The sequence below is a fragment of the Dipteris shenzhenensis genome, chromosome 21 (genome assembly GCF_047967505.1).
Source record: "Dipteris shenzhenensis isolate YYH24624 ecotype China chromosome 21, Dip_SZ_1.0, whole genome shotgun sequence".
NCBI lineage: Eukaryota > Viridiplantae > Streptophyta > Polypodiopsida > Gleicheniales > Dipteridaceae > Dipteris > Dipteris shenzhenensis.
This window is the reverse complement of record NC_141616.1, coordinates 49,178,828-49,200,151: the sequence shown is the minus strand read 5'-3', so window position 1 is coordinate 49,200,151 and position 21,324 is coordinate 49,178,828. Positions and strand designations below refer to the sequence as shown.

The following is a 21,324-nucleotide window of genomic DNA, read 5'->3' as shown; positions in this document are numbered from 1 at the left end:
TTCCTGCAGCAAGCGCGATATCCTAAGCTGCAAGTTATGGATGGCAACTACCTCTCGGATGATAAGATTGACGCTTTGGGTTGCTGGACATTCGAAGAGAAATTGCCTCTCTTCACTCTGCTTCACATGAATGGTAGGGATCTTCTAGGAATGCTACTATTGTTTCCCTTAGAGAATGGAGAGAATGCCCTTTCCTAAGGTCCCTTTAGGTCTGAGGTGGCACTTTCGGCTTCAATCATATTTTTTTCATTTGATTAGGGCTTCATTCTCTTAGGCTTTCTTATGCGGTTCATGGTGTATTTGGTGCCTAGAGCAATTTGCTCTTTGGGGGTTTTTTCATACTTAATAGAAGCCTTTTAATGGGAAAAAAAAGACTTTGCTATGTTCTACATTGTAATTCTTATAACTTTGGAGTTTTGGCTTTAGGTATGTTTATACTTCTTGAATGTACAATCAAAATCCGATGTGGGATGATTCGAAGCCCAATTCCTCTTTAGTCTGTAGGTTTGTGCTATTTTTGAATGTCATTTGCTCTTAGGTGGTGTTTTGCTTTGATGCATAGATTCTCTCTAGGTACCTCTTTCTCCTTGTGTTTGTACTTTTTTGGTTGTCAGTATTGGTCTTTCTTCAATTTTAATAAATACCTTAACGTCTCCTTGCTCTTTACGAGAGTCTTTGGTAGAGTTCAGATAGGATTTGGATGGATGGACAATCTTTTGAGTACCATTAGGGTCAAACAAGGGTGTCCTCTATCACCAACCCTATTCGGCCTCTACATCGACGAGCTTGAGATAGTTATGCAGACACTAGGGGGGGCTGGTTGCTCTCATGTTGGCACTCTAATTAAGATCTTTCTATATGCAGATGACATGGTACTCTTATCGTCCTCAGCAAAGGGCCTCGAGAGGCACTTAGACGCGCTAGAGTCCTTTTGTAGTCACATGATTTGAAGGTCACAACATTGATAAAACCAAGGTTATGATCTTCAATACATCTTGGGTCGCTATGCATTAGGAGCAGTTTACCTTTGATGGGTCACCGGTCGAGATTGTCTCATCATACACATAATTGGGTTTTATCTTCTCCGGACCTATTTTCACTATGAGACTAGCGATGCAAGATCACTTGAGTAGAGGGCACGCCTCGTTGGCCAGATTAGAGAGGCAGTGCTTCCGCTCACACTTTTAGGACCCTCAAACCAAGTGCTTACTTTTTGACTCCTTGGGCCGACCAGCGGGGATGTACGGAAACCCTTGTTGGGGGCTAGATCTGTCTGACACTGAGTGACCTCGCGTGGAGCGACTACAGGTACTCATGTTGTCACGGATGATTTGCAGCAAGCCGTCAGTTCCTCACCTGATTGTCCAATCTATGTTTCGATCATCTCCATTGCAGCTCGATGCAGCATTTCAGGTCATCACCTACCTTTATTGAGTCAGGGCATATGGGGATTGTACCTCAGGACGCAACAGATTGCCGTGGCTAGCATTGTCCTCCTCTATGGCTCTATCGGATGCAAGTGACCAGAGGTGCTGGTTTGCACACACAGTGAGGTGGTTTGAGCAACTGGGGCTCCACATGGACAAGATTCCCCCTTCGAGTACATCATTGATGCGTCGTTCTCCCCACTATGATATCATGAGGTCAACCAGGTCATACGTGAGGATCTTTTGCAGTTACACACATTCCGAACTTGATTGGAACCGAGTGAGCTCCCAGTGAAACTCATCTTCTATAGAGATCATTGTCTACATATCGCAGATGACGGGTTTATTGACCCACCAGGATATACGCAGATTCATTTATCCCATTTGCTGAGGATTCCTATTGGGTAGTTTCGGGTCTCTTCACGTAGACTCTGTATTGAGAGTGGAGCAAAGGGTTTACCCCCAGGGAGAGACATATATGCACATTATGTGGTCTATAGGAGATTGAGTCTGAGGAACATTTCATTTTCAGATGCCCAGTGTACTATGAGATCTGGGGCCGCTTCTATTGTCTATTCAGAGATAGCTCCGGACTTTTATCTCGGTTCCTCTCTTTCTCAGTGCAAAGATGCTTGGCCGCATTTTTTCATGGGGTAGTCAAACATCGTGAGCGCCTACTTTGATCATAGAGAAAGGAGGATCATACCTTGGAAGAATCTTCTCAGAGCATGATTACGGAGTTCTTCCAGGCGGACCATACAGGCTCCCACTCTACAGTCTCTTACGCAATCGGGATCTAGAACCAGTGACACAATAGCTCAGGCAGAGAGTTGATGCACAGATTCTACTTGGTGACATTCCATCCTTGTTTAAAGTGGGAGCGTGACCGACGACAGGGGTCGAGGTTGCCCTTGTCAGACGTAGAGCTGTGACCGGGAGACAACATAGGAGCACGTCCACAGGCAGCCGGTTGCATTTTATCTCTGGTTTTATGATCTTGCTCCCTCATCCTTGACGAGGGAGCTAGAGTGGATCACAGTCGTGACACTGGAGCATATTTCACTTTGTATTCATGTGACAAATTATATGATGATGATTATGACGATAGTGATGATGGAGATGACTATTACTCTGATATGACTATGTAGCATGTATCTTTTGTTTTTTGCATGGGTGTTGATGCTCGATAGTAACTCCACCCTTTTAGCTTGCTTGTATCAGGTTTTCTCACAGTCTCATAGACCCATTGGTCCTCCAAAGACTTTAATAAACTCTCTCTCTCTCTCTCTCTCTTTCAGATTGGGATTTTGTAGCATAGTAAGCACTAGGTTTAAACCTAGATGGCACCTTATGCTTGGGTATCGATGAGGACACAAGTATGTTCAGAAGTTCCCATGTGAGGAGAAAGAGATGTCGATTTTGATATGAAAAGAGGACCCCAAGGTTGAAAGAGAGATATTCACAACAACTAGGACCGTGAACAAGGTGTTGGCCTTCCAACAAGGATACATACCAAGTGGTGAGATTAGATGCCAATGCCAAGACCAGTCTAAGAAGTGGCTAAGCCGGCAAAGGATGAAAGAGGAGTTTGCGGGCTGAGGAACTCCTTCGGCCAACAGGGAGCGGTTTGCTAACAAAAGAGGATGATAGTGGAGGCAAATAGAGTCCTGTAAAAGAGAGCTTGAACAATTTGAGAAATTTGCAAAAGTAGAGAGAGCATCTAGTGGTGTACACTACAAGAGAGTATGGGAGTATGCTATGCTTGACCTTTGAGCCATCTCTGTGAGTAGATCAAGCAAGTCTATTGTAACTAGAACACTGAAAAGGTGAAGTTGTCTATTGTATGTTCATTCTGATGTGTCACTTTTGAGCCTCTATCCTCTGTGTGTTTGCTCACCTGTGCCATTTTTTGGGTTGTCCAGAGTGACCTTTAAGTGTGAACTTCTCTATTAAGTTGGTTTTATCCTCACGATTTCTGAGTTGGCCCTTAGACATGCAACACACCTCCTTGCCCAAGCAACCTCTGACTGGCAGCAATACTTTGGCAAGGATTCGGCCCACCCCTTGAAACAGGGCATTGTAGCCACACCCCAATTTTTTGTAATCTCTTAGTTCTCTAGCCATTGCTTGTGAAATAATCTCTCAGTGCTCTATCCATTGCTTGTGAAATCAGTCTCTAAATATACTCGTGGCATAGTCATTGCTCCCCATTCAGGCAACAATATTCCTCGTAATTTCAGTGAGGCAAAGTTCCCAATAAAAAAGGCCCAAGGCCACCTATAAAACTTCAGGAAGCATTTGGTCCACCGTCATACATAGGCTACCCTTGGTATTATAAACATGAAACATCTAGGGGGAGAAGGGAAAAAACAATGGTAAGATGAGATCATGGTGAAGGAGGAGATAGGCTGAAATGAGGCAAAAAGAGGGGAATTGGGTGGAAAAAGTAAGGGGAGGAAATGAAGTTAAAACAAACAAAGGGGAACATGTGTTGTGCGGCAAGACCAAGGAAAGGTCAAACGATAGAAAGGGAAGACAAAAGAACAGAAGGAAAGATTGCAGCTGCAATACTACTGGTCACTGCAGCATGCACATACTTTGGTGGGAAAATGGATTTAGGGAAGGAATAAACAAATAAAGGGGAACATGTGTTGTGCGGCAAGACCAAGGAAAGGTCAAACGATAGAAAGGGAAGACAAAAGAACAGAAGGAAAGATTGCAGCCTGCAATACTACTGGTCACTGCAGCATGCACATACTTCGGTGGCAAAATGGATTTAGGGAAGGAATAAAGAGTTTGCCCACACCCCCACGGAGGTAGCAGAAAGAAGAAGAAGAAGGGGAGAAGAATGGCAAGGAAGGGTCCATATTCTGAAAAGGAGTTCAACTAAGCAAGAAGGCGAGCAGAATATAGGAAGTTGATTGGGTGGATAGAGGGGAGGAAGTGTTCCTCCTCAGGTCATTGCTTGAGCCTAGGAACGAGGGAAAGATACACCAAAGCAAGAAAAGGTAATTTGATTGGATGCACAAAGGGGAGGAAGTGTTGCTAGGAATGATGGACAGATAAACCAAAGAAGAAAAGGTGCACAATAGGATAGGGAAGGAGAGTGGGAGGGAAGTCTTAGTTGCAACTGAGAGAATGGAAGCCATCTCCACCAATAAATCTAATTCTCATGAGTGACTCTTTGATCAAAATACATAGAGGAGAAACTTTATTCCAGTTCAAGTCAATTGAGAGAAACATACATATATATAACTTTGCCATCTATAATTTTGTTTCAAAATAATACCTGCAAGACCTGGTGAAAGAGACTTCCGCATAAATATTACCAAAAGGGCAGCCATAGTCACCCAAATGGTTGTTACAAAGTCTAGCCGGATGCCAAGCCAGCGTGATGTATGTACAGACATAATGTAAGCTCGGTGATTTCCATCCACAGCTTTGAGAAACTGTGTGTGCAATTTTTCCTCTGCACCATATGCGCGTACTGATGCAATTCCCTGAAAATAGAAAAGTTCCCAAACATTCAATTGTAAGCCCTTGTCAGACTTCAGTAAAGGAATCAACAAACTTTAATATTAATACCTTGCACTTTTATAATTCAGAGAATACTAAAAGATGATACTTTCAAAAAATAGAGAAAAGAACCTTGTATTAGAAAATTGAGCAAGTGATACAGATCAGTGATGTTTGGGACGCTTGACCAATCAAAAGGGGAAGCTGGCTAGTATGCTGTTACGTCAACCATAATCCCGGAATCATTTGGTGTCGTTATGGTGAAGCGGGAAACCAGAGGGCTCGACAGTGCTTGCATTAATATGGAGTGCATAAGTAAGGCCTAAATGGGCATAGAGGTTCTAAGGTCCAAATCGACACATGGCACTCAACAAGAGAACACCATGTGGCAAGCATTGGGCTAGGAGGGAGGATTCCAGAAGGAACTTGAGGAAAAGCAAGTTCATGTGACAAAAGAGGGAATCCATGGCAGGGTAGAACATACAATGCTGAGCCCTTCTTTCTGGTGTCGCAACACTGGTATCAGAGCTGAGTCGATCTATAGTTACGATGCAAAGCAGGCCAAAAACGTAGCTTCCTATTCCGACGAGATGGAAGCCTCGTAAAAATTGTGAGCTAAGTAGAGCAAAAACTCCGTCGTCGCAGTGGTTCCAAAGAAAGGAATCAACCCGATCATATCAAATTTTGCCGCAACACCGTCTGGCCTTTGATTCTCTCCATTGCTGCTACGGATCAGACATCCCATTGCAGTAGATGGACTTCTGGCAAATGGTAGATGAATTACAAAGCCATCACTCACACACCGTAATACAACACTGATATTATGTACGCTTGGCCTTCATTGGAGGAGGTCGTAGTAAGTGGTTTGTGTCTTCTATTCCGTCTCATCGCTCAGCTTCACTAGATGACAAACCACATGAGCTTCTCAGCTTTCAGCTTGTATGAGCCGCAATCTCAATCAGCCGTGAATCAGAGAGAAATTACAGTCGCATCACTCTCAATTTCTGTGATCACTTCAAACTTGTTTGAAGTTTTGACGTGACCAAACTGGAAGCTGATTATGCAACTTTATATCATGGTGGCAGGAGAAGTAGCTCAACGTGCGGAGAGAAGAAGGCGCTTGAAACATTGAGAGCACTATTACCTTGAAATTGGAAGCCGTGCCACATCAGCAAAGGTCATTTGACCTTTGAAAAGGCCACATCAGCAAGACTTTTATGCCCTTCTCCAAAGTCTGAACCCCTTTGCTTTCCAAAGGTCTTAAGGTTCTTTTCACCACCCTCTTTCTCTCCAAGTTTCATTACCCATAACTCTTCCAAAACTCCTTAGCCTCGCCAAATTGAAAGAAGAAGAATGTGTCGAGGAGTTCGAAGTTCTACATCGAGGGAAACAGAAGAAGCGGGATCGAAAGGATTGTGAATTGAAAGAAAGCGAGAAGGCGCAGATCGAAGAAAGCGTGAAGACAAATTCAGGACCATCGAACAAATACCAGTGAAGTGGGCATCATATTTTTCTCTCTGATATAAAGCGTTTTGCTTTATTATTTCTAGAAAGTACGTATTTTTTTAAAAAATGACAACTCCAGAAAGGGATGATATGATTTGGGAGGCCGAGAAAAGGGCTAGAAAGGGAAAAGCAATAGTTGGAGAGGAAATACATGAGGAGGGACAAACTGAAACTCAAGAGGATAATGCGGAAATGGAGGATATAGACTACGGTTATTATGGAATGCCGTATACAGAATTCACTAAACTTGAAACTCGAACGCAAAATATGGAAACACGGCTAGGAGTTATCAGTGATACATTGAAAACCCTAGCTGAAGCTATAACTAAGATAGCCGATTCTCAATCGGTATCTATTACTGAAAAATCACTGATTCCTCCTAATCAAGTTGAGATGTCCATCTCTCGACTTAGAGAAACCTCGAACATCCTTAAGGACTTAAAACCGCCAATTTTCAATGGGGAAGAAAAGGAGCGTAATAAAGATGTGATTAATACGTTCTTGCAAAAGTGGCAAGACTTCCATCGACTCAGGAATACACCTCCTGAAAATCAAGTCGTGGAAGCAAGTCTTTCCCTTGGAAATAAAGCCTATAAATGGTGGATGAGTGGATGAGCCTCAGGGAGAGTGAAAGAATTCCTAGGTATTGGACTGAGTTTGAACAAGCTTTCCTAAAAGAGTTTTTACCGAAAAATGAATTAGAAAGAGCGTGGGAGGCTTGGAACAATTGCACTATGGATAAAAACACTCTAGTCCAGTACATAGCGGACTATAGGGAGGCAGTCCTTAAGCTGAAAGGAATTGATGAATACCAAAAAATAAGGGGTTTCGTAAAAGAGTTTTTACTGAAAAATGAATTAGAAAGAGCGTGGGAGGCTTGGGACAATTGCACTATGGGTAAAAACACTCTAGTCCAGTACATAGCAAACTATAGGGAGGCAGTCCTTAAGCCGAAAGGAATTGATGAATACCAAAAAATAAGGGGTTTTGTGAGAGGTCTCAAAGACACTTATAAGGTTAAGGTGAAAAGAAATTCTTCTAAAACCTTTGAGGAAGCCATTAAGTATGCCCAAATATACGATGATATGACGGGGAAATTCAGAGTTGGAACTTCATAGCAAACAGGTTTTGTTCCAAAGTTCAATAAATTTTCAAATTCAAAAAGAAAGGGACACTTTAAGAAGCAGGTTCCTCAGGCACCACCTAAGAAACCTCAAACACAAAATTATCCTCTCTTGAAGAAAGAGGATTATGAAAGGGCCAGGCAAGAAAATCTTTGATTCAAATGTTTGGGCAAAGACCATGCTGCTTGGAACTCTGCCCTAAAAATAAACCAGCGTAAAGCCTCAAATAGACCTCCACAAAAACAAGTACATGCGGTGCAAGTGTTGCCGCTTAATGATACTAAAAAGTACACTGAGGTAGAGATCTATCATGAGGATAGCACCCACATGTGCTGTCTATCATCGACAATGTGGCAGCCCACCTTTGGTCCTCATGATTTAATGAGGATGCATGGAAAAATTAAGGGGTGCAGAGTAAGAGTGATGGTCGATGATAGTGCAACACATAATTTCTTGAACTACTCGTTAGTTAAGAAATTAAAATTGCCGGAGAGTCCTAGTGCCCATAAATATGTGGTCTCTTTGGCAAAGGGTAGTGATAAAAAAGTTTGGGACACCATGATACATGGTGTAGAGGTGGATATTCAAGGCTATCAGGATGCCTTGGATTTCCAATACATGCATCTCGACCGAATAGATGTAGTGCTTGGTCGAGAATGGATGTATAGTCTTGGGCATAGCTTATAAATGAGTTATCTTAATAACTCCATTATGTTTGAAAAAGAGGGTAGAGTCTTCCAGATTCAAGGAGAACATGATGTGCCTAACTCTCCTCCTAGTTGTTTGATGGAATTGGAATGATTGCTACACCAAGAAGAATGCGAGGTATGTCTTTGTGAACTTAACTTTTATTAGTGATTTTATGTCTTCTGCATTGGAAAGAAGTAATGTTGTTTTTGATAATGTTAAAAAGTATAAATCTTCTTTCAATGATTTAATGTTTGAATTTAAAGATGTTTTTTCGTCTGATTTACCTGATGGTTTACCTCCTGAGAGAGAACTGAGAGAGAAGTAGATCATAAAATAGATTTAATTCTTAGATCTACCCCTGTTTGTAAACCCCTATATAGCTTAGTCAAACGGAGGAACGTGAGGTCGAAAGACAGCTAACGGAATATCTTAGGAAGGGCCAAATCCAACCAAGTAGCTCACCTTGGTCTGCACCAGTTTTACTGGTAAAGAAAAAAGATGGTACTATGTGTTTATGCATAGATGGCACTAAATAAAATCACCATAAAAAATAAGTATCCTATGTCTCGCATTGATGAGCTCTTTGATCAATTGCAAGGGGCAAAATATTTTTATTTATTTTTTGGGCAAAGAAAATTTTTATTTATGTTCTGATCATCTGTACAATGCCGTCAAAGAAAAGACAGAAAGGTTCACCTCTAATGAAGGCTGCCAGCATACAAAAAAGCCCCTTTCTATACATAAGAGGAGATAATTAACTTTCCCCATTTGAACAGTCTCACAATATTAATCTCAGTCCATGGAGGAGGTGGATAACTATGGTTCTCAATAGAAAAAAGCAAAGAGTTGCACATGTGCCATCGTTCAACCTTGGATCTTTCAGCAGTAGCCTGTGAACATGATATGATCAAGTGGAGAGAAAGATCTAGATGCTGAAGTCTACTCTTCTTTGACATGGCATATTGGAGGGAGGAGCTGTGACTGCATGTCAAACTTAGCACTTGAACATTTGCTTGCCCCTGGAGTGTGGTCAGCCAATTCAGCTTGCAATTGAGTGATCTGATCATTGTAATTATGGAACTACTGGTCCAAAAGAAACTTTGCCTGAGGCACAACAGAGATTGTTCAATTAGTGAGCAGAAAACAATCATACCAATTGCTAAAGAGGTGGTCAGCATGCATGAGTTCATCATTGACTTGACAAGCATTCCTGGAGGTCCAAATAAACCATAGGGCATGGGCTCTGATAAGTGACCATTTGGCATAAGAAGTTTTGAGGGCATCTCCCAACAGTATGGCTTTCCAGTTTATGGGCTCCCCAATTTTGATTTGCACATGTTTCCAAACCTTTCTTGCTCTTGGGCAAGCAATGAAGAGGTGAAATATATCTTCTCTGTTTACCACATAGCATTTGCAAGTGCCATCCCCCTTTCCAATGCTAAGACTTCTACTATTGGTCCAAATTGCCTTATGCAAGGTTAGCCATAGTAGGGTAGACATTTTCTCAGAATCTCTCTATTTCATATCAACTCAAACCTGAGGGCCCACTTTTTGGCATTATCAAAACAGTTCCACCTTTTGTTTAGCTTAGAGACAACCTCCTCTATGCCTTCTGAGGGTGTGGGTATTGGTAAAAGAGATGAGCTGCCAACCCACCCAAACTCTCTGGAGAAGTCAAGTACCCTACCTCCCTTCCAAGAAATATCCCCCTCCCACAGGTGCAATCTTCTCATAAATAGCTCTTGATCTGCATTTTGTAGCCTGAACTCTCTTCTTATCTCAAGCCAAGTTTTCCATATGAAGTTGTTCCTGTCCCAAAGATTACCCTAGTTAGAAACCCCCTTCTTTACCAAGTGCCAAGCTCTTAAAAAATCATTATCACTTAGCTGCTGCCTTGGAAAAAAAGTCGAAACCCATATGGAATCCAGAGTCATGTAACTTCCATTCCCCGTGAGTGTGATGAAACATTTAATCTGTTCAAAGGCACCCCAGAGGAACTTCCACAGTTGGCTTCCTTTGATAGAGCAAGGCTCTGGGTTTCCAATAGCTGCCAAAACATAGTAGTCTTTCCATCTTGGGGCTCTAAGAGGTCTGACATGTTTAAAGTTCCTGAGCAGAAGGTTAGCCCAGTCTCTATCAGGATTGGTAATTGCTTTTATTATCCACGTGGCAACTAGTTTGTAGACAGCCAATTGGATATTTACTACCCCCAGCCCTCCTTTTCTTGGCCTGGTACAAAAAACCCATTTAATTTTAGCAATCCTTCGTCTGGTGTCACTCCCATCCCATAGGAAGGATCTACATACTCTTATGAATTTTTCTAGTCCTGCTTTGGATGGGCACCAGCAAGAGAGATACAAAATAGCCATTGGATAGATACAGTGATTTAAGACAACTCTCCTCCCTGCCAAGTTTGCCTATAGCCCCCCGATACTGTTTAGCTTCTTTTTGAATTTCTCCAGGAACCAATCCCATCTGTCTTTCATCTTGACATTGAAACCCATGGGGATACCAAGCAGTCTGAATATCTGACCATGAGGTATCCTTTTGCATCCCAGCTGGTCTAATATATTTAGATTGTCCCCAGTTAATAATGCATACCCTGTTTTAGTGTGATTAATCCTTGACGCAGATGCTGTGCAAAAAATGTCCATGCACTCCATTGCCCTTTGTTAGTCCACATCCGTGTTTCTGATTGTGAGGGTGGTGTCATCTGCAAATTGTTGATTGACTAGCTGGTTTCCTAAGGGGAGTTCTATGCCTTTGATTTCTCCTACTACTACTTGATCTTTAATAAGCCACCCCGAGGCGTCAGCAGCAATTGCAAATAAGAGAGGGGCAAGAGGGCCTAATGGATCTTTTTAGCATAAAACTCTGAGACATCTCCCCATTAACACAAACCTTTGCAGAGGCATTGGAAAGTAGCAAGGCTACATAGGATATGAAAATCTTTCCCAAACCCAGGCTATTGAGGGACTACAGAAGAAAGTCCCAATTAAGTCTATCATACGCCTTATCAAAATCAATTTTAATAAGACAAATCTCTTGTTTTGTTTCCTCATCATGTGTACAACCTTCCCAGAGATTGATAATTGCCTCCAACAAGTGTCTGTTCTTTATGAATCATTTTTGTTCTTCCAGAATCCACTTGTCCATCTTGTGTATGAGTCTCAAGGCCATTACTTTAGCAAATATCTTGTAAGAACAGTTAAGCATGGTTAGGGGTCTCCAGATTTTTAACATTGTTCTGTCCCCTTCCTTTGGAGACACCCCCATTTAAATGCTCTAGGAGCAGCCCCAATTCAATACTCTCATTCCAGACTTCCAGTAGAGAAGGACCAACAGTATCCCAAATTTTTTTGTAAAATTCAGCAGGAAGTCCATCCTCTCCAGGGGTTTTACCATCAGACATTGCAAAAACAGCCTCTTTGAGCTCTTTAAGGGAGAAATCTGCTTCCAATTGATTTCTGTCCAAGTTAGAAACAGAGGGTTGCCTGGCTGTATGACACTTAAGTCTTGCCTCTAAAACATTGTGGTCTGTTAGATCCACTGTGCTAAGCAAGTTTCTGAAATGGCTGACAATTATCTCCATATTTTCTGTTTCTGAAAGGGCCAGCTCTCCATCTTCCTTTTGTAGCAAAGGTATTTTCTCCTGTTTTCTTTTTTTTATGATCCTCCTGAAGTTTTCTTTGGTTGGCCTATCAATCTTGCCTACCCACCACTCTCTGAAGTATATGTTGGCATTGTGCAGTTTAATCTGCTCTTGGATTCTGATTTCTTTCCTTTTGAGCAATAACTGTTGTTGGGCATTGGTGTCATTGCATCTAGCCCTTTCTTCTAACTCCTCAATGTATTTCTTCACTTTATCCATCCTTTTGGCTCTAATAGTTGCTCTGTTCTTTCTGGCATCCTTGAGTATTATTTGTACCTTTTCAATAGCATCTTTCCATCCTTGTGCCTTAGAGTCAGCTGCTGTAAAAGAGGAGGTCCAACTCTCTATCATCTGTTTTTGAACAGTCTGCAATTTGAAGAGGGAAGGGTCAGCCTTGAACCAAGAGTTACCTATCTTTCCAATACCCATGTCTGGAGAAGCCCACACTGGTTTGTGGTCAGAGAGAGTGAGGGAGGAAAAAGTGACTTGCTTAATATCAAGAGTTTGATCAATCAGTGATTGAGCAAGTAAACTCTATCTAACCTGGCTTCTCTTCTTAAGTCCCCTACCTGTCTATTGCTCCAAGTAAAAATACTAGGAGTCCCAATGTCTACTACTTGGAGAGATTCCTTGACCTCTTCCCACAGCTGAAATTCGGAACCCCTGAGAGTTGAACCCTTTTGCATCCATCTATCTTTAGTAGACTCAACCATATTGAAGTCCCCCAGGATGATCCAATCACTCCCTAAGTTCATCATTGAATCCCATGTAATCCTCCTTTCCAGAGAGCCTGTGGGAGCATACAATGAGACCACTGTAAAGTAGAGGCTTTTTATCCTGCAGTCCAAGGCAATCTACCTATGATTGGGGTCATGTCTGCATCTAATAACACAATCCTGATAGTGAGAGAGAAAACCAATTGCATTGCCACCTCTGCCTTCATCATGATTTGTGTAGTACCAAACTCTTCTACTGTCAACTCTTTTTAACCTCTTTTCTAATGTGTCATGTATCACTTTAACTTCTTGTAAAGCAAGAAAAGTTGGAGACAGTGAACTGTCTCTCAACCATTTGGCTAACTCTTGACTCCTCCAAGGGTCACTTAATCCACAGACATTAAAGGTAAGAAAAGAGGAAGGTTTATTTACCATTCTTACTCTTCTCCTTTTTAGCCTTGGGGGTTGGGCATTTGGGTGGGGCACTCTGGCTTTTTACCTGGGAGATTCTTCTTTTGTTGATAGTGATAGCTTGAGGTTTAACTGAAGGCCCAAGAAGGTTATTCTGTTTTTGAGCTAGGGGGAGTTCTTCCTCGGAGTCTCCTTGCTCTGACTCACTCATGCTGGCATCAACCTGGTTACATCCTCTTCAAACTCTCTAGACCATCCAGGTTTGATCTCAACTTCAACCATTTGAGCATCTTGGATCCATTCTTCAGTTTCTTTGTCTATGAGAGCTTCAAAGGTGTTATTTGTAGCCAAAGGAAAGGTTACCCTCTCCTTTTCTAGAGGTAAAGCAGGTGTCTTCTGCACCTCTGTCTGTTTGACTGATTTGATCTCTGTCTCCACTTCACCTGCTTTCACCAAGTCCTGATCTTTTGTCTTACCTTTGACAGTACACTTTGGCTTTGGGGGGGGAAATGGGTTGCTGTTGGGCTGGCTCCTAGACTGGTTTGGGGCCATTTCTCTTTAGTGGGCAGCTTTTGACTATGTGACTTAAAAGTCCACACAGAAAGCAGGAGTGAGGGAGATTGTTGTAGACAAGGGGCTGCTCCATGAAAACACTTCCATTCCTGTTTACTATCACTAGGGTTTCAGGAAGTTCCTCAGCAACATCCAATCTAATACAGACCTGAGGGTGACCTCTGGGATTGATAAACTGCTCCTTTTCAACATCTATAACTTGGCCTAAGCTTCAACACAAGTTAGGGGCTTGGTTAACTAGGGAGAAAGGCAGATCAAGGAGTTCTACCCATACAGGAACAAAGGTGGATCTTAGTTTGTCACGATTAAAATCTTGAGACCAAAACTCAAGATACAAAGGTTGATGCCTAATAGTCCATAAAGCATGGTGGAGGACCTTCCAAGCCATGTCTTCTGTTTCAAAAAGAAAGAAAAAGAATCCTTAACTAAAAAATCTCACACTGGTAACTACCAGCCCTTTTCTAATTGAGCCAACCTTCTAGGAAAGCAGCGGGGGGCCTAGGGCCAGGCAAGTAACCAATCAGGGCATGAGATTCTAGCCATTCAATTGACTATTCCAGCCTGTCTTCATCTAAGAAAGCAGCAACCTTACCTTTAAAAGGTGCACCCTTCTTAGTTTCAAGCTATTTATCTTGATCTTGAGATTGTTGTGGGTGTGCTGGTGGTAAGACTTCAGCATCTCCTCTGCTGACTTTCTGACTGGTTCCTCCCTCTGAGTCTGTGGATTTGGTAGCTGGTCCTGGAGCATCTGCGGGTTGAGAATTGGAACGTCCTTCCTCTGTGTGTCCTGCTATGAATGCATCAATCTAGAAGCGGGAAGCGGAACTCTGGCTAGACGATGGAAGACTCTTTTCTTCTTGGCTCTGAAGGCGCTCATCAGCCATGTTGTCGGTATAAGGATAGCTTGCCCTTCGTTCTGTATCTCCTCGTTCGGGTTCTCCCCGGTCTGAAAGTGTTGTGTCCCCTCCTGGTCTGATGTCAGCAAATCGTGGTCTGAGGGGGCTGGCAGCTCCTCTGAGTCCTTCATGACTGCCTTTGCTGGTAAGGCAAGCAGTACTACGCATGAAAGGGGGGGTGAAGAGTCCTCCTCTGAAATTCTTGGACCACCCCCGCGTACGAGTGCCGTGAAGTCTTCTGGGGGACTCTACAGCTAGCGGCTGAATTGATAACGTTTGTAGTGAGAGTTCTTCCGCGTCCATTATCAGAAGGTGGCGCAGTAGGAAGGTTGTTCAGCAAAGGAAAATGAGCTGCGTTTAGTTTCAAAGTGTCATTGTCAAGATTGTTATTGTCAAATCCATGCATAGGAAAGGTCACATCAAGAGAGGAGGCTAGATTTGGAGGAGCTCTGCCCCCCGTATCCGTCCCCATCTCTCTCCTGTCCTTTTTCTGGAAGCTTTCCTCAGGATCGGATTTCTAGTAGTTTGCAATACAAACAATTTCTGGGGCAAAATATTTTACTAAAATTGATTTAAGATCAAGATATCACCAAGTACGAATTAGGGAGGAGGATGTCCCTAAGACATCATTTCATACTAGGTATGGGCATTATCAATTTAAAGTAATGCCATTTGGATTAACAAATGGTCCAACAACTTTCATGACACTTATAAATAGTGTCTTAAGGCCATATCTAGGGAAATTTGCTGTAGTATTTTTAGACGATATCCTTATTTATAGTAAAACAAAAAAAAAGCATTTGGAACATTTGCGAAAAGTGTTCCAGCTGCTTAGAGATAATTTACTTTGTGCTAAAGAATCCAAATGTGAATTCTTTGCAAAAGAAGTGAAATACTTGGGACATATAATATCCCAAGATATGGACCCTGACAAACTAAGGGCCATATTGGAATGGCCGCATCCTACAAATCTAGAAGAATTACAAATATTCTTAGGTTTGTTAGGATTCTATAGGAGATTCATCCAGGATTACGCTAGGATTGCTGTTTCGATGACGGACCAGCTTAAGGAGAAGTGTCTGAGGGGGAAGTCCGCTCACTTTCGGAGGTGTTACCAGAGGCCTAAGGCCACTGATGTGAGAAGCGTGAAGTGGGTGATGCATAGACCTATGACACAACTCTCCCTCAGCTGCACTACACTGCGTGATATGTGAACTTATGACACAACACTAGTCGAAGGTGCTACGGAGTGTTGAGACCTAGAACAAGAAGAACAACCCCAAAAAGGAGATAAGAAGGAACATCGCTAATAACAAATAACGGAGAAAGCAATAGACAAGAGCACAACGCAAGCTAGATAACAGAGAAAGTGGTAGACAAGAGCACAACGTGAACAAGTGTGTATCATAGAATGACGAGATCCTCATACACTGGCCTCTCCAAAGATGAGAGATCACTCATCCACAACAATGTAACAGTAGCAATACATCATAACAATGCAACAGGCAAGCTCGTAGCTCTAGCCTCTCTCCTTCTCACTCTCAATCCCCGTACAATGCTGAATGCCTCCCCATCCCCCTCATCTCCCCTCTTCACCCTCACCTTCCGGATGGAAAATCCCCTCTCTCTCTCTCTCCTATTGGCTGTCCCCTCATCCTTAGCCATTGCACCGCTGAGTCTCTTCATGTCTCCTGCAATGGCCAGCTTGCGCCAAGTCGGTGTTGTAACTACTCCATGTGCACCACCTGTAGCCACCCTATATGTGACACAAGGCACCGCCAGATGAACATCTATGCCACCAATGAGTCAGGTCTACAGAGGTTGGCACAGCGTGACTCTGCGCGACATGAAGACCCTTGACGCATGACCATGTGCCTGGGTGATATGTCTCCTAATGACTATGTCCCCTTGTGACTATGCCATCTGGTGACCATGTACTTGTGTCATCTTGTGACCATGTCATCGCCATGACTTGTGTCATCCTTGTGACCATGTCATCGCCCTGACTTGTGTCATCCTTGCGATCATGTCATCGCCCTGACTTCTGTCATTTCTGTTAGCATGTCATCCCCTCACTAAGTGCTGGACATAGCTGATCCTACATGATCTCGGTATAACAGGAAGGGAAGCACCTTCATATGGGATGAACCTCAAAAGAGAAGTTGAAAAATTAAAGGTAGCTATAGCGGGCAGCTCCTGTCTTAGAAGTAGTGGATCCCAATGAAACATTTGTGGTTAAGACAGATGCCAGTGATTTTGCTATTGGGGCGATACTTATACAAAAAGGTCGACCAATGGCTTTTGAAAGCAAAAAATTAGATCGTGCCCAACGGAATTACTCGGCATATGAGAAGGAGCTATATGCTATAGTCTATGCTTGAAAAGTGGAGGCACTACTTATATGGTGCAAAATTTGAGATAATCTTTGATTAGGAGAGCATTAAGTGGATTTGTAATAATCAGCCAGAGCTTAAAGGTAGAAAAGCTAGATGGGCTAAGTTAATGCAAGAGTTTGATATACAATTGACATATAGGAAAGGGAAGTTCAATGTGGTAGTAGACTCTCTTAGCCGAATGCCAATTGTTAATGAATTTAGTTTTACTCAATTTCAGAATGATTTCCTAGAGTCCTTAAAGGGGAAATGTGAGTTTGATCCTCACTTCTCTGAAATATGGAAAACAATTAAAAATAGGGATCCAAGTAATCGAGAGGCTTTCACTGAGGAGTCGCATGGAAATGGCGACACACCATAGGTTGGTGAGACAAGGACTCAAGTGGAAAAAATATACTATTGAAGATAGCTACCTGCTCTACAAGGGTAGAGTATGTGTCCGGGATAATGATGACATTAGGCGCCAAATTCTTTTTGAATGTCGTGATAGTCCGAGTGTTGGACACCCGGGAATTCAGAAGACATATGTGCTTCTGAAAAGACAATTCTTTTGGCCTAGAATAGGTAAGGACGTCTAAGATTATGTATTGAAGTGCCAAAAATGCCAGGTCAATAAGGCTGAACGCCTTAAGGTAGGAGGTCTCTTACACCCATTGGAGATTCCATCAGGCAAATGAGAAAGCATCTCCATGGATTTCATTGTGGGATTACCTAGGACACAGAGAGGGCACAACTCAGTGTGGGTAATTGTGGATCGGTTGACCAATATGGCTCATTTTATTCCTGTCAGTCAAGATGTTAAAACTCCAAAATTAGCCAGGCTATTTGTGGAGCATATCTATAGATTGTATGGGTTACCAACCGGTATTGTTAGTGATCGGGATAGCAAATTTAACAGCCATTTTTGGAGGGTTGTGTTTAAGAGGTTAGAAACTTCATTGAATATGAGCACCGTGGATCATCTACAGAGCAATGGTCAAATTGAAAGGGTCGATCAGATCATTGAGGATATGCTTCGAGCATATGTAAGTAAACGGCAAACTAATTGGGAACAGTATCTGCCCATATTAGAATTTGCATATAACAGTGCCAAACATTTAGCTACAGGTTTTAGTCCATTCATGATAATGTATGGATTTCAACCAAGAGCCCCAATGATAGTGGGACTCGAAAAAGAGAAGGTTCAAGCGGCCAAAGACTTTCTTGAAGATATGAATCAAACGCTTAAGTTAGCTAAAGATAGCATAAGAAGAGCTCAGGATAGAGCATGAAGTTACGCAAACCCCCACTGTAGAAAGTTGGAGTTTGAAGTAAATGAGAAAGTCTACCTTAAGGTACCTTAATCTTCAAAATATCTAAAGACAGGTAAATGTCCGAAGTTGTCTCCTAGGTATTGTGGACCATTCACAATACTTAAGAGGATTGGAGAACTTGCTTACAAATTAGCCTTACCTGAGGGATGTAGAGTACATCCAGTTTTTCATGTCAGTAGGCTAAAAAGAAAATTCGGAGATGATGATAATCTCATTGGAAATGAAGTCCTAGTTAAACTCACTGAACCTACATCTTTACCACATGAACCAGAAAGAATTTTAGATAGACAAGAAAAAAGAACGCAACACATATTATCTCAAAGGGAGGCTGTGGAACTTTGATCTCCCAATTGAGGACCATCACACTTGTTGTGGACCTTCTATAAATTCTTGGATAGTGAGCTGGCTGCTATTGTTTTTTTAGATGCCACTTCAAAGAACCTCACTTCTTTTAGGGTATTTTATTTGGCAGCATGGGCCCATATTAATTGGAATAAATCCAATGGATTTTGGATTAGTGACAACGACACTCTAGTTTGGGGGGACTAATATAAGATTTACTTGGATTAAGAGGGGTGTTTCTATCAAATACTTGGGTTGGGCTGCTGCTCCTCCCCACTCCTCCCTTGCAGCCCTCCCTCCCACGCAGCCCTCCCTCCTCCCCTCCCTCTCCCTCCCTCGCATCCCCCTTCCCCTCACTCCATCCCCTCCCTCCCTGCCCCCTTCTCCCTCCCTCCCTAGATGCCCTCCCCCGCCCTTCCCCACTGCCCACCCCACCCCTTCTCGTCCTCTCCCCCACCCCCCCACTCGCCTTCCTCCCACTCCCCATCCCGCCCCTACCCGCCTCCATCCCTCCCCTTCCCCACCCCCCATTCAACCCCCCTTCCAGCCCCCCTCCCGTACCCTACCCCTACCCCCATCCCGCCTCTACCCCCCCCCCCCCCCCCCCGGTTTCCTTCCCTTCCCTGCCCTCCTCACGCTCCACCTCCTCTTGCCCCATATTCGCTGTCGCCCACCTTCCTTGTGTGCGCAAGTAGAGCGGACGGAGTTTCATCATGTTGGAGTCAGCCTTCCCATTCAAATTGACGATGGCTCAGCCCTCAGTCAATTTTCACCCACTTCCACCAGCCGCCACGAAAACCATCACATTTTCAAAAGACGAGTTACAGTAGCTCAAGAAAGAAACTGAACAGGAGAGTTCCACTTCACTCTTTGCTCGCATCCATGGGTCCCACCCCTCCAGGTTACAAGCCAGGGAGGATGCTCGCCGCATTACCTGGAAACCTCGCAGAGCACCTCACGGATGTTTGTCTGTTGGGTCGAGGTTTTTTCCAAGTTGTTTTTTACTCCTCGGATGTAGCAGGTACAGCGCTTCAAGCTAGTCCTTTAGCATTGAGCTCCAAGAGGATCTTTTTTACGCCTTTCTCATTGGGGTTTGATCCTATGGAGAAGGACAGTCGGACGACTTCACTTTTCATGAGACTCCCCGGCCTTCCTCAAGTGTACCATCGACTCCTACACTCCTCCTCTCCCTGTTGGGATGCCTTCTTCGGCAATAGAGGTAGTCAGGTCGGATGGGGTACCACGTGTTAGGGTCATTGTCTCGAATCCTAACATCACGGATGACCATATCTTGCTTCAGCATCTGGATGGCTCTTTCTTTAGACAGAGAGTCGAGATTGTAGGGAGACAAGATCAGTCCAGGATTTGCAAGACCCTTGGGCACTTCGCCAAAGATTGCCCAAGGAAGAAGAAAAGGCCTAAAGGGTCCACCGGTGTAGCGCCCCATGGACCTACCTCACAACCCACTGCACATCTTGCTTCCCACGCTGTTGGACCTTCTACTTCACGTTGAGTACCTTCGGCCTCTCGTCCTGGTCCTTCTTCTTCAACGCGTCCATGTTCTTCAGCATGTCCTGCTCCAGTCGTCCCTTGCTAGATGCTAGTCAGAGTTGGTGAGCCAGTTACCCTTCATGACACTACTGTTGGCGCCATGGACACCTGGCTATAGGCAAGAGATATTCCTATCCTTGTTTCTTGTGTTGATGAGGTTGCTCCTATCCCTCTAGTTGTTAGCGGGAAGGAGATTGATGAGATTGCTTCTATTCCCCCAACTGTTAGCGAGAAGGAGATTGATGATATTGATCAGATCATTGCCGAATCTCGTGCCTTACTTGTTGTAAATGCTAGAGTTTGTGCTTGGCTTCATCAGTAGCCCTCTTCCTCCTCTGCTTTCCCTTCCACATCTATTGACAAAGGCAAGGGGGTTGTTGCTCCCACTCTGCCATCTACAGGGGTCCTACGTACTCCTGCGCCAGATGCATCACACAAGAATTCCTTTGCAGTTTTGGCCGACATGGCAGAGTTTGAGATAGAGGAGTTTGTACCCTCTACTTTTGGGAATCAACTGGTTGCTTAGTTTTCTGCACTATTTATTGGCATTTGCTCTTGAGCTACTATAGACAGTGAGATGAACCCCTTTGAAGTATGTTGCAAGAAATTCAACAATCTTAGTGTCCTATGGATAGATGGCTCCTCTATATGGTTTTTAAAGAAGCTAATAGATGATGCTTTCGTCGTCTCCTTTTTTAAATAGTGCAACAATTTTCAGCTGTGCTTCGGATTGAAGCCAGTAGGCCTAAGCCTTAATTTTTCAATTAAGCTGTGAAGACGTAGTTGAAGTAATAATCTCCACTATTTAAGCTAGTCGGCCTATGCCCTTACTGTTTGCATTCCAAGAAATAATCTCCACTATTCAAACATGGTGGCAGAGTCAAGGTGAACATAAAATTTCAAAAATGCGAGCACAAAGTGTCCTATAAGAGATGCCCCTTTGTTTACCTTTGCAAATTTTTGTTTTTCGATTCACATGGAGGCAAAATTAAAAATCATTATTTTGTAATTTTAGGGTTCTAAAATTTTTAACTTTAAAGTGTCATTTGTCGTTTCGAATTTTCCTGTGGTTTTGTTTATTTCAAATCCTCATGTGAGGACCCGTTCTACCAGTATCAAGATTCCAAATGTCTTTTATGCAGAGGAGGACCTTACAGAGGTAGTGTTGTGGACTTGGGTATCTCACATGCATGATGGGCAGCTTTCACCGTCCG

The 21,324-nt window shown here is 43.2% G+C and overlaps 1 pseudogene; it reads right to left on the bottom strand.

Moving 5' to 3' along the window:
* LOC147888992 (uncharacterized) overlaps nt 1-21,324 on the bottom strand; it is a 341,849-nt pseudogene that overhangs the window by 22,932 nt on the left and 297,593 nt on the right.